At 39.5% G+C, this 19,739-nt stretch overlaps 1 protein-coding gene across 8 annotated transcripts in view; it reads right to left on the reverse strand.

The window, feature by feature from the left end:
* Positions 1-19,739, reverse strand: part of CSRNP3 (cysteine and serine rich nuclear protein 3) — a 94,699-nt gene that overhangs the window by 29,634 nt on the left and 45,326 nt on the right. Inside the window, exon 1 of one of the 8 annotated variants that reach the window (XM_085227777.1) lies at positions 9,388-9,641. The exons of the other annotated variants lie outside the window; for them this stretch is intronic. The gene's annotated coding sequence lies outside the window, so the exon portion shown is untranslated. Of the gene's footprint in view, positions 1-9,387; positions 9,642-19,739 lie in introns of those variants that run through there. 8 annotated transcript variants of the gene reach the window in all.

Genomic DNA, 19,739 nt, shown 5'->3' on the forward strand with positions numbered 1-19,739 from the left:
CTAACGCCGCCTTCCTGGTTCTGCTCTGCAAACTTGTGTCACATTCCCTAGGACCAGAAGACAAGAGCAAGAGGGGTTGTTGTGGAACCTACATACACAGTACAGTCTCAACTAATCGCAGTTGCATGTGCTTGTTCCACTCCTTGTAATGGCACAGGAACACAGAAATAGTTGACTACTGTCTGCAGTAACAGTGGCTTCCAGCTAAGAACCCCTGGAGTGTTAACCGACTCCAGTGTCTTCTCTACTGTGCAGTCTTTAAATCAAATTTGCTTTCCTGAAAGACTCCGCTTATATGGCACACATCCCTTCAAAGGCATCTAAGCTTTTTCAGTGTCTCATTTTCTTCACTTCCAAGCTCCCCTAGAATAAAGGCTACTTCTGCACACACTCAGAAGTTACACGGGTTTGAGATGTCTGAGTAACTCATATCCAGGTCACTCTGGGAGCTCAAATTTGGTGTTCTTCCGAGCAAGGTGTCTGAGAGCAAACAGAAAGTGGAATACACTTGTAACGCACGTCTAAAAGGAAAAAGGGACAGAAAGGTTAGGATGGGCTCAATCCCATGGGTGATTGCTTACGTACCTGAAGGCTGTTTGAGAGAACACAACACTTGACAAGCTACTTGTGCACATACTATGGCCTATGAATCTTGACATTATTTTCTACAATGTGCAACAGACTCATCCAGACAGAGGATTTTCACCCATAATAAAGAGCCTGCTGTGTTTGTCAAAACCTGTGCCATTGGAGCTGACCCACTGTCACCATTGCCACTGCTGAAACAAACCACCCACCACCTCACTGTGCTCACATCCACTGTCTGCTCTCCACAAACGTTCAGCAAGTGCCTATGAATATCAATAGGTACAATTTTTTCATATGGAATGCTTAAATGACACATCTTTGCTTCTCATGCACTCCCATGTCAGATGCCATTGTGTCAGACTGCCCCTCTGCTGACATCTGTTGCATGACAACGGGATACCTTCTGGAAGGTTCAACCTCTACCACCATATCACCAACATTCACCTCTGGCATTGTGGGCCAAACATATAAAACAGGAGGGCAGCGCTTTCGAAGCATCCCTTATACTTGAGAAAGCATGAACACACTGATTCAGAGAGCGTCAGTATATTTCCTTGTAGCCTACACACTTTCTTTCAAAAGTTATTTCCAGCCATCAGGATTTCACATGGGGAGGGAGTGAAGTGGCAACAGCAAGACTACCAAAGGAGATGGTCAAAAGAAACAACTGCAACAACTTAAATGACCAAGTAAATGCATGCTAAAAGTCAAGTCAAGGATAAAGATATAAATTCACACTGCCTCTGGCAGGAATCAATTAAGCTGGCTATTCTGACCTCTAAATATGTTCTTCTGGAAACTAGCACAAAGGGTTTTCTCTTTTTTTCTCAGTTTTTGCCTATTTTCTTTCAACTCCTTTGCAGGTTTCATACATACCTTCACATACATTTATACTTGTCAAAATTATTTTAAAAGTGAAAACAGATAAAGAAAGGATTTGCACAACGATTCTCCGACATCACAAACACGTCGTGGTATGTATGGACATGGTTACTGAGGCCTACTTAAAATTTTAAGACTTACTTTTGGTTCTTTATTTCTTCTATGAACAAACTTTAAAAAGCAAAACAAACAAAATCTTGCAACCACTGTGTAAGGAAGTACCCTCATGCCTACAACTTTGAGGAAAAGAACTGAAATTGCAGAGAGAAAAAAAAGATGAGGAGTTGAATGCTTAAATTAAAAAAAATAATAATTTCCTACAGAATCTGGAAGCTGATTCAGAAATGCAGGGTTTCAAATTTTCTTCACTTTTTAATCAAACAGCAAAGCCATGTGCTGTCATGATGACTGAAGGCCAGTTACAGAGGTGATGGTAAACAAAGCAGACATAAAGAAATACAAGTAAGCCTTGAAGCTGGCCATTATCATGCTGCAACTATGCATCCTGCTATGTATCTGAACATGTAGCTAAGGTTAGGGACCTGCGCAGCCCCCCTTTGAACAAGCCAGCGTAAACAGCACTAGAGCTGTACCAGCACACCCAGCTTCTCAGCAGAACTGATTTGCCAAGCAGAACGCTGCCCTAAAACAGTCACTGTGGTACAAAATGTATTCTGAGCTTCAATATACGTCTCTGAAGTGTAAATACACACTGTTTTGGATATAAAAAATACATAGCAAAGGGTCATATGAGTGCAAAAATTATGCTATTTCCCAGTTATTCGCTGTGAGGCTCTGCAGATCCTTTTGCTGTTCTAACATAGGTTTCCCTTTGCCACAACCTGAAAAAATGTAATTATGTATACGCATTTAATTTGGATGTTCAATATGCCTTACCAAATATTGCACATAAAAATTCATAGCATAGGTAGCATGAACAATGGTCTTAGTTTATTATGCACCAAATCCTGAGATATTAAAGAGGTGCCTGTGCACAGCCAGCAGCCATTTGCATTTTAGTAGTGCTGCAGTTTGTTATACAATAGGCATGCTCAGCACGTTCCCTAATGGAGACTGCATCAACTTTCCTTTTCTTAGCTCAGTATTCAAATTCCAGTTTGGCAGATCATTTTGACCAACCCCATGCTTTTGCCTTGTCACAGCCACAGCAATACCTTTCCTTGTGTCCATAAAGGCCCAGATACAGACCTGGGACTCCAGCTGCCTCTAGATTTTCTCTGAGGGAAAACAGAGAATCTGGTGCAGAGCTCTAACAGTTCATATCCATCCAACTTCACTAGCAAGCCACTTAAAACCCAGAGTGTTGTTGGTTGTTTTTTTTTTTTTGTTTTTGTTTTTTTGTTTAATATATCATAACTTAAAAGCAATCAAATCACCCTTAACATCTTGTTTTTATGTTTATACTAAACATTAAGCTCTCTAATATCCTCACAGGACTGCACACATTTCTGAACACCAAATATTTGGTACAGCTATTAGCAGTAACATGGTGACATTATTGTCTATAGTAGCTCAAGTTACTTCTTGAAGAGATTATTCAGTCACCTATTTCTAACAGTAGACTGAAGAAAAAAAAAAAGTTGGAAACTAAACAGTAGCTCAAAAATACAAGAAAAACTATTGTTTTTTCTAGCAGGAATATTTGAGGGACAATATATGAAATAGGCCCCTGTAAACAAAAATAATTTTGCTCATGGGGAAGTAATACTCAACTGCTACCAAACAAATGAGTATCATCTCCATGGCATGAGCACGCAACCATGAGCTTGGCCAAAATTAGTAAAAGGATGTTTAAATGCATCTTTTTTTTTTCCTCCAGAGAGTGGAGTCAATAAAATTATTTGTATTGGAAAATATACATTATTAATACCTACTGGAAGATTGTGATGTTTCAAAACTATCTTCCAAAATAGCTTTATGGCTATAATAGCTCAAGATTTCATGCCTAAATCAAGGGCAATGTACAACCAACATACAATATTACTACTTGCAGGTTTAATGTACACTCGAGACAGTCATAAGGAGACATTCAGGCCTGCAAAACTCACATCCAAACTAAAGGAAGTTAATATTTGCTTCTATTATTTGCCTCTATACATGGTGTATCTATGAAACCAAAATAAACAAACAAAAAAAAAACAACCAGTACATTTATTTAAAAAATCCTGCAGAATTCTAGCAATCATAGTATTTCAGCAATAAACACTGGAGGTGAAAATTCACATACACAATGAATTACTGAATGTAGGCTACATATTTATACAATTTATACAATACAACAGTGGCTAAGACTCTTCATGCCATTAAAACATATATAGCGGGGACAATTCACTTTCTCTTCCACAAGTAGCGCAAGGCAAAAATAATTTTCTCAGTTATCAGCTAGAAAATATCAGTAAACTTAATTCCAGACTTACAAAATAAAAGCATTCTTGAAACAAAAGTAGCTTGAGTGTTAATGGATGTGCACGTTGTGGTCGGATCACCTGAGGCACAGTAGGAGGTTTAGTTCATAGATGTTCTCCTCAGAGATGGTTTATAAATAAATAGAAGTGCACTCATTTGTGTAGTTGCTTTTGCTTCAATAATCAGGGACTTAGTCACAGATAAAACTTCTTTTAATTGCTGTAAGCTAAGTCTCTCTCTTCTCTATTCCAATTCACAGAATACTTGAAGACCATCTACTGCTCTTTCAAACTCAGCTGAAATGAGGTAATGAGTTAAAGAACTAATAAGGAAAATATGACAGATGAAAGGGACAATATGACAGGCACAAAGGCAGCGTAACAGTCTAGTCCTATTTTCTTAAAAAATCGGTCAAAACGATCAACTAAACAAAGATTTCAAATTCCTGGACTTAGTGACCACAGCCTCAGTGAATGAGATGGCTGATTTTTATAGAGCAGCACAACACACACAATCAATGAACTGAAACAGAAACGCTTCCCGGTAAGCTAGCAATTTCATGACTGACAACCTCAAAAGGTAGGAGTTTTGAAGTATATGCTCAATTACACTCAATCTTATCCTTAGTAACTTCGTATCTTTGGCCATCAAAAAACATGTTGGTCCTTACTTGCATGAAACATTGCATTTCAACACAACAGCACAGGAAGGAAATGTACAGTGCTACACAGAATGCAAGGCTACAGACCACAATGAGGTTGATCTAAAATTAGATCCTAATTGTATTAAACTTGAATACTGACTTTCTTTACTTTTCTGTAATACTGGAGAAAATCTGGAATCTATGGCTGAAGAGATCTGGAATCATAATAACAATGTCTAGAGATCATATTCAGTTCATTCTATATCTCAAGGCTGAAAACTCTTCAGAAGGCTGACAGAAGAGTTGCAGGTCTAGGAACATCTATGTGTGACCACACCAGCAATGAACAGAAACCGAGCAGTTAGCCCACTGTCATGGCACTGCCTGACTTGTAAGCACCTTAGGACCACTCAGCAGCACAGCCAAGTGACTCTGCTGGAAGAGAACTAATTATCTGCCTCATGATCTCCTGGAAAGCCCTGCTGTGAAGGTATGTGGCTTATACTCCATGTCCTGTATACACACACATATATAAACATACATATATAAATTTAAATTATATATTTTGTGATATTTTCTTTTATAAAACCTCTGATTATTCTGTATTTTCCAGGGGATCTGACATAACAGTTTTAAAAGTGATTTTCACTTTCTCATTTCGTTATTAAAGATGCTTGCTTAAAAATATGAGCGGGTGAGGGGGCCACACTGGTGTGCAACTGAGCAACTTAATGGAAAGCTACAAAGTCTTACCTCAAGCTGTCTGAGGGGGGGAAGGGTTCAACAAAGCCTCTGGACCTACAAGCAAAGCAAAGGGAACTCTGCAAGGACTTGGGGTCCCACAAGAGTTGCCCAGTTTCCATCCCCACATTGTAACTGAACACACGAAGACAAAAATGTTAAGAATAGATCCACTCACTGAGTACTGCCACTGAACAGCAGCAGCAGCAGCGTGGAGCTTGGCACAGACCTGTGTATCTTGATTCACAGCATAATGAAGAAAATGACTTACTTATATCTACGCATAAAACCGATTTACCAGTACGAAGTAAAAGTAACACAACACCAAACTCCCCTAACTTATCCTCAGGGGGCAGAATTCTGATGAAAGCTACCAGTACCATAGTGGCTCATTCACTCTGCAGCCTTACCCTACGTAAAAGCAGCACTTGACTGTATTTTGACACGGAAATCCATGGACCACAGGGGATGGCGGAGCTGCAGCTGGTAAATGTTCTAGTTCCTTTCCAGGTCCTTCAGAAGGACTGCTGATTATCAGAAAACCTTAATGCATGTGGTCTCATGCATTTCAGAGTTAAGCTTTCAGAAGAATCCGTGTTTATGGTTTTGAATTTAAACTTAAAAATCTGAAAATCTCAAATAGCTCCTCTTCCTTTTTCCTGATTTCGCTTTTAGACAACTTACATACCGAGTGGATTCTCCACCTAACTTTCATGCTGACACATTTCTTTTCCTCTGCCCATTTTCCCTATTTCATTGTGAAAAGCAGAGATGAAATGATGGAGAATAGAGGTCTGAGAAATACAAACTTTCTGGGGGCTTGAGGGTAAGATCAGAGGAAAGATGGTTGTTGCAGAGAAATACACGTAAAAAGGATACACTTAAAAAAAGTTTTCCAGACTTCTGTTGTTGGCAATTATTCATAGCTTCCACTTATCACAGGTTTCACTAGAAAACTGTATCCATACTTATGAAGAAATGGAGAAATTAAAGCCTTAATTAAACAGAACTGAGATAAATAGTAAGTAAATTTCTCTGGTTTGTGTGCATTTGCAGATGAGACCTATCTGCTGTTTTCACAGAATGACAGGGGTTGGAAGGAATCTCAAGAGATCAAGTCCAACTCTCCAGCTAAAGCAGGCACCCCTACTTTGCTATATTCAATCCCCTTCTTGGTCAAAAAGCCTACAAAAGAGCAATGAAGCAATTGTGATTAAAGCACGCTACCAGGACTCCAAATGACATCAACATTTTGAAAATGTGATGGTGTTTGGTGATACTTGACTGAGAAAATGTCACATTCATAAAACCTATTTTTTTCGGTATCCTAATTGGGTCAGAGCTACGATGAAGATCCTAGCAGACAGACTATGTGTACATTCATATTTTAAGGGCTTTATTGATCCTGCAAAGGATTATACTTGCCTTGCTTCAACAAGACTTCCATCTGCTTGTCTGGGGGAAAAAAGCTCCCCCCGCCCCCCAAAAAAACCAACCAAACCTTAAAAACCCTAAACATGAGGTTCAGTTAGCAGAAGTATCTTTTAAGAGCAAGTATAAGTTTTAAAGAGCAGAACCTCTTATCGCTGTTTTGAAGAAAATATTTAAGTTTCAGAATGAATTTCCAAATATTCTCCATTATGTGTCCTACGCCACGACTTAAATGCCTCCAATTATGCTAAACCTTATTAGTCCTCTATTACATCTACTGAAATCAACATGTTTTTCAGCAAAAGTTCCTCCTTCCTAAAAAGAAGTTAGATCAAATATCTAAGACACTAAATAAGGTAAGTACTACACATATTCTAAACTGAAATATTAAACACCAGATGTGGGCTTTCCAGCTTTTGAATAAATAGGGAGCCGCAGAATCAATGCTGAATTTTAGCAATTCAGGAAGGCAGAACCATGTGTCTGTCTCCATAACACTGGATGCAAGAGGAAGACTTAATTCTACTTATGTTGTTTAAAGGAGATCAACATCCGGCATTCACACTGCAGCAGTATGTTTTTATAGACCATAGTTCTAATGGGGTTCAAATCACAAAATGTTTCAGAATTACCATAACTTGGCATCAGCCCAGGACACCTGCTTGCTTCAGGTGGTCTTGGGATTTTTTCTTTAATGTTCTTTAAATAACTCAATACATGCACTGCTTTAGAGTATGAATGCCTGAACCACGAAGATTCCATCCACGGGAAAATTGTCTTTTTGATCCTTTGTGCACGGATGGAAAAGGCAGGCCTGTGTCAGATCAGCGGTTCCTTCAGAGCAGCGAGGAGGCGGCTCCGATGGTCCTGCTGGTATTCAGCACTAGCTGTTAGAGTTTCACTTACGTACCTACTGACCGTAAGAACCTAACTGCCTTGTACATCTCAAAGCCCACCGTATTTTTAAAAAACAAATACGACAATTATATAATCACACGACTATACATTATGTTCTCCATTTAGTTCAGAGGAACAAGTTGAGTGTGTGTCACCGGGCTGGATACACACACCACAACGGCACAGTGCGAGCGGCTCACTAAGACATCGCGGGCTGATGGAAGGACTACAAGGCAGCCACTGTAACACACCCTTTGTGATCTATTGTCTGCAACGTACGAGCCTGTTTGCTGACATATGCCGAGCTGTACGGTTTTTGATTCTGAATTAATTTGAACAGGAGAAACACAGTAACACAGTGATCGGCGCACAGACAGGTTTTAGCAGTATTTGAAAGCAGAGAACTTCGCATTTAAGAGCATCAATTTTTTTAAAAGGAAAAGCGCAGAAACCGCACGGGCCCAGGCTCCCCCTCGGAGCAGCGCCCAGCCCTCCGAGAGGCGTCCGCCCGGCCGCGCACAGGTAAGGCCCCGCCGCCCGCAGCCGCCCCGCCCCCCGCTGCGGGGCACGCCGGGCTCAGCCCGCCGGGACGGCTGCAGCGCCCCCACCGGCGGTGGGTCCGGGCCCCCGCGGCAGTGCCCGCACGCCCCGCCCCGCCCGGCGGGAGCCCGCCCGCCGCCGCGGTTTCCAGGGAGATCCGCACACCCCTGACCTCCCGCCTCCGCGACAGCAGAGCGGGCCTCTCACTTCTTCTTCGCCTTTTTTAATTAAGGAGGGTCGCGACGTCGGGAGGGAAGCGACGGCCGCGATTCCTGCACAGGCGCGGGAACGCGGTGCGGCTGCGGCGGGCAAACGGCTACGGCTGAAGGCGCCGCTCGGTCGAAAGCCCGACCCGGCATGGCGGCGGCGTCCGGCCTGGAAAGGAGGCCCCGTGCCGCGTTTTGTTCCTCCGCTACCCCCTCTCCTCTCTGGGCGGCTCTCCCCAGGACGGGTCCGGTTCTCCCGGACGCCGCCGCAGCCTCACTCACCCGAGTGCTGCGGGAGCGCGGCCGTGGAGATGTACGGCTGGAAGGGTTGCGCAGGGCTCGTGCCCGGCGGGATAAGGTGGAGATGTGGCACATCGGTGCTCTGCCTCACCGGATTTCAAAACGTATAAAACGATACAGATACCTGAGTTACCGACAGAGATGGACGCCTGCTTGAAAATGATAAGATGTATTCTGTCTTAAACAAGAGCGGAATAAACACAGAAGGAGGCAGCAGATCGTCCCTGTGCGCACACGGCTGTGTTAAAAATCATACAAAACACCGCTACCAGATTTATCTCAGAAAAAAATTAAAGAAAAACCCCAAAGCAGTCCAATATGCTCCACCAACATAGGACCTCAGAGCAAACGTAAACACTACACATTTCCTATCGAAACAGAATTAGTCTTGAATGCTAGCAGAATAATAGGCTCTTGTTATTAAATATTGTATGATATTGGTAAATGATCCATCCAGCATACATTTAATTTCACTTGCAACCCAGTTTTTCATGCATAATTAAAGTTTGACTTGCATAGGAATAACACTAACAACGCTGTTAGGGCGCATCTGGTCACCAAGCGCACACAATGTCTTGGAATCACACCATGTGCAGCCTTCCTAGCCCGCCTCACCCGATGCAAGAAAATTACCTGGCTTCACCAAAAATAAGGAAATAGCAAAACCGCCACTTAGATTTTAAATACTGAAGGGTGTGAATAATCCGTAAAAAGACAAAACCAAAAACTGACCTGTTCAAATTGCTGTTTTTCCAATCCATGCACTGTTTTTATTAATTAGGAACCAACCCAGACCGATAGTCACTTTATAACGTCTGACATATTCCCTGTCCTCCCGGTGCAGCAGATCCTCCCCCGGCTCGCAGCCCCGCCGTGCCGGTACCATATGCTTTATTGTTCAGCGAGCAGCGCAGCGCCGCGCACAAAGCCCCATTACCTACTGCTGCCGGCGCCGCTCGCTCACTGAGGCTGCCTGTGCGATCACATGGGAGCGCTGCCGGAGGAAGCCTGGCATGCCACTCATCTCACTGACTATGGATTTTTTTTTTTTTTTCCACCACTCCTCTCCCCCCCATCAGCTGAAGTCTGCAATGAGGAAAGAATAACAAATTCTAAAGCTTCTTTAGCTCGTGAAGGCAGCATACGCCATGGAGAACCTCCTCAACTTTTTATTATTGTTATTTGTAATTATTATTCCTTTTGTAACAAAAATTCAGGTAGACATTCAAAAGAGTTTTTAAGTCGTTTTTCCTTATGGGCAGCAGCGAAAACCTTGCGGTGTCTGCAGCACTGCACACACACTGCCATTAATATTCTAAAGAGGCAATATTTTGCCAACACATTTAATCTGCTGGTGTTTATCCTTTATGTGGAGGATGAGCTTCTGAATGAAAAATTGTTCCTAAAAAGCAGCCCCTTGATTTCAATTTGTCTCATCCAAGGGCATTATCCTGCTATCTCTGATCATAAAATTAGTTTTGCTGGTTTCAGTGCGACTGTTCAGGTGAATAAGAATTGGCCATTTGAGCAAGGATTATTCCCAGACCGAAATGACAAATTATACAGTGCAATGAAGTCTGATCCCTTCTGATATTGTGTGTGATGACACTCAGGTTTGGGTTGGCTGGTTTTGTCTTTTTGTTGTCTGTTATTTTAGACAAATTTTAAATTGAAATAATATATTGCCTCAAAGCTTAGTATTTACCCGAGGGTTTTGTAAAGAACTAAGCAAATAAGTACATGCAAAATTACAGAAGCATTTATATATAAAGAAAGTAATAAAGATTTTTTTCATCGGTAACATCAAGGCTCCACAATCCACCACAGATTTTTTCAAGATAGCCTAATTCCTACCTCAGAATTACCAGAGTATTCTAGTTTTAAATTCTAACAGAGAGCGAGGGACGACGAATGAACATCTCCATCCTGAAAAGCGGCGCCGAGCAAGTAATTAACCCTAATAATAATACCGCAAAGATGCAGCTCCGCTATGAAATTGTGAATTATCTCTGGAACAATTCGTAGCATTTTCAAAACATAAGCTGGCAAAAAGAAACTGTTTTCTCATTAACATTCCACAAATGGAATCCCAATTCCTCTTGAAAACCCCCCTCATTAGAATAAATGACAGCTTGTTGCACTTTGTTGGCTTTATTCTGGTACTATGGAAGTTTTGCTACTGATTTGCATGGAAGAAAGAACAAGCATGACAAACAATCACGCACTTTACTGTCGTCATGCAAATCAATGACAAAACTCTCTAACTCTTTATTGTTCTCCACATCTCTCTCGTCATGTATTATTAAGGTGTTCTATCAGCTGATATGCAGTCTCTGTGATTGCACTGAATTACAAAAGACAGGAAGTAGAGGACATAGAACTGCCTACTGCTCAACCCAGTGATGAAACCTTGCTAGAATCTCACATTCATTTTGTTAAATAAATAAAAAAAATACTATTATCAAGAACGTATGTATTTTAAAATGCCACCATTTTTCTCTGCCCAAAGACAACGACTGAGCAGATGGCTGGTGGCTGAGAACCCTCCACGTCTCTTAAGCAGGAAACACTACACATAGACATTAATGAGAAGAAATGAAAGCAGGCTAGACGTGCTGCTAACGAACAGCTGGGTTAGCTGCAGCTATGCATATTTTTTCCCCTGGCAATATCACTGATGATGTCACAAGGCTAGTGGAGGAAGACATAAACAAAAGGCAGGCATTTTGCTGCAGCAGCACTGGAGGTGAGGAGGGGGGTGGGGGGCAGAGAGTGGGGGAGAAAAAGCAAATGCTTGGCAGATGGAAAGAACAAAAAGAACTGGTAAGGTATAGGGTATTATTCCACATTTTCTGGGTGTTATTATATATACTAAGGAGCACTTTTCAAATCTTGAAAGGTTAGAGGAAAAAGATACTCAAGAAGATACTGTTCAACCAGCTTGCAGGAATTAGCTGCTTCTGCAGGCAGACAATAGCAGCAAGCAGTTTTCATGCTGTATGAAAAACAGCCTCCGTTATTCAGGTCTTCAAGTTTGGGAGAGAGAGAAAAAAAGAAAAAATGCTTCAATCCTCCACAGTAAAATATGGAATTTCCAAATTCTAACTTGACTTTTTTAGGAACCTACTTATATTCCACCCCACACTCTATTCTTATAGGTATAATAAATAGAAGCAGGTTCCTATCAGAACCTTCTTCTGCAATTTCGTCACACAGTTATAGAAATGCCTTTAACCCCTGAAGAGTTAGAAATCACCCAAGAGTTTCAAAGCAGCAAGAACCCAAATCTCCCCTGCCACTTCACAGAAGGAAGATCTCCAAACACTTCCTGGTATCTTTCATATAGGACTTGTTGAATTTTCCCTGTGAAGTCCTATTCACCGTAGGACTTTCTCTGGGAAAATCCAAAATCAACTCTCTTTGAAACAACAGTGGAAGTAAATGTGCAAATGCTCAGCAATCCTCCCACCCAAAGCCTCTCATGGGAGACAAGGGGGAAGCAAGGGTCCTAGTAAATCCACACAGAAACAGAACCAAGAGTCTGCTGGCAAATTGTAAATACAGGTAAATTGTCTGCCAGATCCCACACAGCTCTGAAAGAAGACCAGTTCAGAGGGAAATTCTTATGCTTTCCTATTCCATTGAGGCTACAGCTAAAGGCAAATGTTGAAGAAGCTTGGATGCTGAATCATCTCAACCATTATAAAAGAATGTATGAGTAAAGCCTGCCTTATTCTAGCCTGTATGCATTTAAACTTGACTACTTTTACACAGATTATATGCACTAAAATATAGATCTTGCACAGATTTTTTAAAAAAGCACCATTATCAGAAAACAGACTAAAATTTGAACTTCAGGTCATTCTCATCTTATACAACTACACTGTTTTGTACTGAGCCTAATTTGCTGTTCAGTCTTATACCAGTTTCATGATTCCAATATGAATTAAAACTATCACTGAGGCAGCACTGCTCAATCGCATGAGGCAAAAAGGAGCCATTTGCACCCTGTGCCTTATTTTTCCAAAAGAGTACCTTAAAATAAAATGTAAGAGCACTGATTTCTCCAAGAGGACTGGAATGCTAATTTCCACACTAGCTGAAAAAAGAGGGTTTTACTCATACTCTCTTTCGCAATTTAATGACAAATCTGAAGCCCAGAGTTTATGAGAAGTGTCCCACAGACCACCCATGCTTTATTCCAGCTCTCAAAAGTAGTACAGTTTGGAGGTCATGCCTTGTATTTTATCAGCACCAGTAGTTCCAAATGTCTCACAGTTGACTTTTAGGTTTTGAAGTTTGTGATCATTTCTTCAGTAACATGTACAGATCTTGTGAATGCAACCTCCTCTAGTTTGAGCTCTCAGTGAGGTATTGCTGCAAATTTGCCATGGAACAATGCCATTCCAGTAGTTCTACAGAACTACTTTATTTGACAGAAAATAGTGAAATATTAAAGGTCTTCATTTGAAGTAATTGTCAATACCACTGGGGTAGGAAAACCTTAAATATTAATTCCACATATTTCTTTCCAGACCAAATATAACTTAATCAAATACCCTTTCTCTCCCTGGACCCCATGTTTTGCTTTCTCTGGATACATCACAGCTAAAAGCTGAACTGTCTTCAAGCAGCTCCGTATTAACCACTCAGTTCAAAATTCTGGGGCTTATAGGATTTCAATAGCTTGTCTGAAGATTCTTGGATTCTTGAGGTACATAAATATGAAAAACTTAAATTACATTTTCTATAGAGAAGTATAACAGTATTTTGAAATAGAGTCTAAAATTTGGGAAAACTGACAAATCTAATTACCTTTCAAATCAATTGGAGAGGTAAGAAGACATTAAAAAAGATTATTACACTTGAAGGGCAGGCATTAGAAGCTGTTCTGATTTCAGCCGCCTTCACTTAGAGTTACTCCAAAGAATGACTCTACAGCATGTCAACGTAAGACTGTCGGTGCCACCCTTCATTCTTACGTCTGGCACATTTCTCATGTCAGTTTGAAGGGCAGTATGTACAGTTTCCTTATTTCCTGAGTTCTAAAGTTTCTTCACATCAGGAGCAACTTCCTAAATTACATGGTGTAAAGCAGCCACAGAGTAGCAGTGAATACTCTTTATGTATTTCATGAGGTATACAATATCCAATTTGCTACAAATTATCTTCAGAGCAACCTCATTTTTACTGATACATTATTGCTAAATCTTGAAATATCTGGATCTTTTTAAGATAAAAAGTCTTAGCAACCTCCATACTGGGGTGGTATCTCAGAGTAAAGCACACTTTTTTTCCAGAAAGCAGCTGGATGGACTTGAGTAGTACTATGCCTTACAAAAGCTGCTGAGTTCAAACAAAAATATCTCCTGTAGTAAATAACTAGGTTTTCTATCTCCTTTTGCAAACTTTCTGAAAACTGCTGGTTAACTACCAAAAGAATGCATTAACTCTGTGGTAGGTGAATTGATATACCGAGGTGTACAGCAAGCAGCAAAATAATCTCTTCATTGCCATTATATTAGATTATGTGAATAATCAAAGCAATTAAATCAAGTTTTGTAGTAATGCTTGATACAGCCAACATTAGCCTTATGCAAAATCCAAAACACCAGCAAAAACACACTTTCTCAAACAAACAAAAAAAAAAAACAAACAAAAAAAACCCAGAAAGCAAGCTTTATATTGAAGAGCAAACTGCTTGCTTTCATGTTAAAAAAGAAAAATAAAAAAGTCTCAGAAAAAGCTAAATACTTTAAGAACAGAGACTGCCTGTGCTGTCTTGTATGCATTTCATAAGCCAGCTTTGCTCCAGCTAGTTTCCATGACAGCTCAGACACAGCAACATGATCTGTGCCAGGGAGTAATTCAGAACTACACAGCTATGCTTGGTGCCATAAGATACTGCAAGACAAATGCAAGAATCAAAGGTGGTTTTTAGTTTTTAATTAACTGACATACTCTCTACTTCCTTTGCTTTTCTCCTGCTTGGTTGCTAAGCACACCTTTTCTCACAGTATCATTTTCCAGTTCACAAATTTAACTTGGCTGTTGAACAGCAGAAAGATTAAAAACAAAAATTTAAAATAAAATCTGAAAAAGGAAATATCTGAAGCAAGCATGGTAGCTAATTTTTTCTCTTTTTCTCCAAATAGAAGGTTACTGAAACAGAGGAGTTCAAAGCAAAAAAGAATCCAGGCAGGAGGAAGACCACCATCTTTCCTTACTGACTTACCACCACTATCACTTCCTAAAGCACTGCTGTAACCAGTAACATTGTCTCATCCCTCGCTTCCACTATTTACATAGTGGAGCATACAAACTGTTCAGATTTTACGAACAACTCAAGATTTGCTCCACTGGAAGATGAATCTTTCATTGTTTCTTCCCGACTACCACAGATACATGAATTTGAGCAAAGACAGCGATAAAGTATAATAGATCTGAACCACAGTGCAAACAAACGTTTTTTTAACAGTTAGGCAGTAACTCACAAGGCATCACAACTTACAACACATTTTCACTTACGATAAAACACATAGTGAACTTCTATACCTATAGACCAGAACATAACTAAATTCTGAAATAAGGTGCCTCCACTGAATTTCTAAACATCAGTTTAGGATCTCATTCCAGAGGAAGTGACTTTGCTGCAAGACTTGTTCCTGCCTTTGTACATCGCACATACTATCCTACATCTCATTTACAGTTTAAAATAACACTGAATTTTAGATTGTATGTAAACTCTTTGCTGTTTCAAGTAACCCTTAAAGCCTAGAAACCAATTCTCCTGTAATAATTCTGTCCATAATGATTTCTCTTCGACCAGCATTGATTTCTTTCCCTTATGTGTTTCCAGAGGAGCTTGAAAATATATTTTCTTTATTTCTTTGTTTATGCACCAGCATCACTGATAGTATCAACACTGCACTGGGAATTTTATTGCTCCTGTTGAGTTTTCGAAACCAAAAAGAGCACAACACATTTTTCCCCCGTAAGTTCCATGACAGCAGACTACATAGGAAAAAAAACTATGTGTATTTTGCAGGAGTATACTCTCCTTATCCCTTGAAGACATGGTAATGCTCTGACCTTCTCCAAAATCAATGTTAAAGAAAATCAGTGAAAAATCCTAACATATATTTAACGTCCAAAATAAATTTCATAGCATATATACCAGATCTTAATCAAGTGAAAACCTGAACCACTATGTTATTGCAGCAAATACTTTACTATTTCTTTATAATATCTTGGGGATTACAGCTTTTGTGTGGAACTGTTCAACGTTGAAATGAAACTTAAAGTCAGTCCTTCCATTTCAGAACTAAGCTTTCCAAGAAAGAATGATTGCCATTTCCAACAACAAAAACACAGTATCTGACAATAAATATATTCAATAAAGAAAGACTTCCTGCAAGGTTTATATTCAAACAGTTTGAATAAGCTCATGAATTTATGACACAGACAAAACTTGGGCTGTGGGGTCTGCTGACATTACCTGACAGGAAATTGCATCATTTAGCAGTTTTCAATGTTGCAGAAAAACACTGATTACTACTTCAGTGTTATTTTTGGCACCCCTGTAGTGACCGCGGTTTCTCCATCAACTTATCCTTTGGCCAGGCATTTTTAAGCATTAAGGATATTATCTCTGTCACAATATTTTCCTTTCTAGCAGCATATGGACACTGTTTGTTCCTGCTATAATAGATGGAAATAATACTCGTGTTGTCAAATATTTAGAAAGAGTCCAGTCAGCTTGTCTGTTTTGACCTAGGTTACAGCAAAGGTGCAAGCTGACAGCATCAGCTGTCATTTGATGTTAATAGACTTCTACCAGATCAACAGCTCTGAGCCTGTTGAGGAACTCACCAGTTTTGTGACTGAAAAGTATAAAGTTGCGGTCCTTGGCTGTCTCGTTCTGCAGCTTCAGGTGGGCAGATTTCACTGACTCTACTGTAGTTCTGGCTGTGTCCAAGACACCATTTTCATTCTACTCTAAGTCTGCTGTTGCTAACAGTTACATATGCCACCAGGATACTGGATTCTTAACACAGACTTCCACCATTTCAGATTTCAAGAAGCATAAACATTTGCCACGGCCACTGCTCTATTTTTCCACAGCAAAAGACAGCTTCATTGCCCTAGATGTCTTGGAATGAGATACAGCAGTGGCACCATTTACATGCAGGAAATTTTTTTCATATAATTTACAATGGCATTGAGTTCACAACTGTGCATCCTGCAGTTTTCTCATTATCTCCAGTGCCTAGACAATTTCTGACTGGTCATATTTAGCTTGTAGAAGACTTAAAAGGGCAGGTAGTACTTACTCTTTGTTGATCCTACTATTCTTACAACGTGCTTGCAGACAACCTCAAAATCTACATTCATACTGGATCAGACCCAGATCAATAATTAATAGCCTTTTGATGACAGCCAGGCTGACAAGCCATGAAATAGGCAGATTTTGAAGAGAAAAGCAGTATCTCCAAGTAGACAACTAAGATGACTAAGAAAACTGAACCCTCTGAGAACACGAGAAAGAGATCATACACACAAAAGCCTGTCTTTTTTTTTCTAACTGCAGAAGTTTGTCTCACTAGAAGTATTACTTTCTCCACAAACCTTACCCTGATAGCTATCTTTAGATTATCATACTGCAATAACAATAGCATTAACGGATTCCAAAGAGGTCTCTCCCTTAAAAGCTATACATTTTAAATGTCAAACAAGAGACAAAGGTACATTCAGAGAGCTGCGAGTGCAGAGAAAACAGAGATGTCACTTGTTATCCCATAAAAGTTGTCGTCATAAAACAGACTGAGAACTTACTTCTCTATCAAGAAACAGAAGCAAATAGTATACCTTTAGAACAGTAAAAAAGCATGCTGCTAAAAGGGATACAAAGAGATGCATCAAACCAGTCAGGGAGACATTACCGTTGAAGCAGCACTGATATACACAAGAACGCATTAAGAATAAAATTTGTTAAGACTAGGATTTTGTGATATTTGAGATTGGAAATACTAAAAAGTTTGTTTCACAGTTCAGATGATTATCTTAGAGAATATACATGAGAAAAACTGCTCAATGGGAAAATGATTTTACAGTAAAAATCCGAGGGATACACCTATATGTTCACTGCAGACATTTATGAGATTAAGAAGAAAAAAGTACATATAGAAATGAAAAATGTTGCTAAAGATATAAATGTACAGAAAGATGTAGGGTGGGGGAAGAAAAAATGAATTCCCTTTAGAAAAATAAATTCAATAGCAATTAAGAGAACCAAGTCTGGGAATATGCACAGACAAAGCAGCATTTCAGAGGATGAAATACGGTAAACTCCTGAAGGTGGTTTGTGAATGTTTATTCTAATATGCAGCAAATGCATCTGTATCTAGAATATATGCAAATAAGGCACATAAGTTCTAAGGTAAATGAATGACAAAGTAAATGACTGAATACCAAAAACACCATGTTGTGACACTGACAGTCAAAATTTGCTAGGAATATATTTCTAACCTTTATAAAAATAATAACAATAAAAAATCAATTAATTTGCATCCCGAATCTTCAGCAAATAGAGACAAAATTCACAAAGTGAAATGTGCACTGAGCAAGAATTCGAAGATAAGAAAGGTAACTACATAAAATCAGAAAATTTGTGGAGAAAAGACAATGACCCCAGAGTATTGTGAAGGGGGAAAAAGTGGGAGGGGAGAGGGAGCTTAAAAAAAAACCAACACAACAACAAACCAACAAGATACTAGTCTACAGATACAGGCTGACAGCTGAGTCAAATCTAGCCTGAACAGGGACTGGAGTGAAAATTCCTGCCTCTCCACACATCTGGTGTTTTGTTCAATCCCAGCATACAAACAAGGTACCCAGGTGGCTCTGCTGGTGGTGCTGCTAGAACACTCTATCCAACACCCAGTCAACCAAGTCAAAGCCAAAGCTTCAGACAACAAATACAGACATTCACAGGCTCAAGTTCACTTTAAAAGTCAAATACGTTAATTTTTACTAAGCAGTGAGTAACCAATGAGAACTCTGAAGCCAAAGCCTGATAGCATATAATTCTGCAATATGTATAAATAATGCAAAAAATAGCACACATTAAAACAAGAGCAATTGCAAAGAAATGACCAAGCACTTAGGAATTGTTAGGCAACTGTTATTTTTTCCTTACAAATGTGTCACTAATATTTAAATGCTGAATTTGAACTTTTCTTTGGATTGTAAGAATTGACATCATGGGACTGGCTGCAAACAACTGAGATTAGTTTCCAAAACCAGTTCAAACTCTGAAAGCTTTTTCCGATGAGTAACTTTATGAGACCTTGAGCAATTTAATTATCCCATGCCTTGCTTCTCCATTAAAGAAAAAAATAAATAAATACCTTATTGTTACTTATCTCACAGTTGTGCTCTTACTGATAAAAAGAACAAAGTATGTGCGACACCGCCAGCTGGAGAGGACCTGCCTAATCATTTGGAAAATTATTTTACAAAACTGTTAATAACAACAAAAAAAAGTTATAATGGCAAATGGAAATTAAGAAAGTTTAAGTCTCATATGAACTTCACATTTCTATTTATGTCTAAGTAACAGCAGTAGGTGGATGGGAAAGTACTATTTCTTCTGATATCCTATCTCTTGAACTTATTAAAAAAAATCCTTCAGATAGGAAAAGTTTAAACAAGCTAGCATTATTTTCGTATACACAAAGCAGTTAAAAGCCATTTATTCCTCTTCTCAGAGATAATCCCTGCTAATTGCTCTAGTCATGGAAATGCATTCTGTGGGAAAGGATAATGAAGAATACTTGTCAAATTGGTAATGTCATTATTTCACTGCACAATCCAAACAGTATAATCTGACCCATTCCCAGCATGCTGAGTATCAGCCTACAGAAAAAGACCTATGCATAAGCCATTCTGACCTTTCCTGCCAGTTTCTTCTGACCTTTCTGACCTCATTAGACTGCTGTGTAGAAAAACCTAAATAAAGAAATAAAGGAGCTGTTGGATACTTTTGATGGATTAGAAATAACAAGAACGCGTCTAGGACTTTA

Source organism: Meleagris gallopavo, chromosome 7 (genome assembly GCF_905368555.1).
Source record: "Meleagris gallopavo chromosome 7, MGAL_WU_HG_1.1, whole genome shotgun sequence".
NCBI lineage: Eukaryota > Metazoa > Chordata > Aves > Galliformes > Phasianidae > Meleagris > Meleagris gallopavo.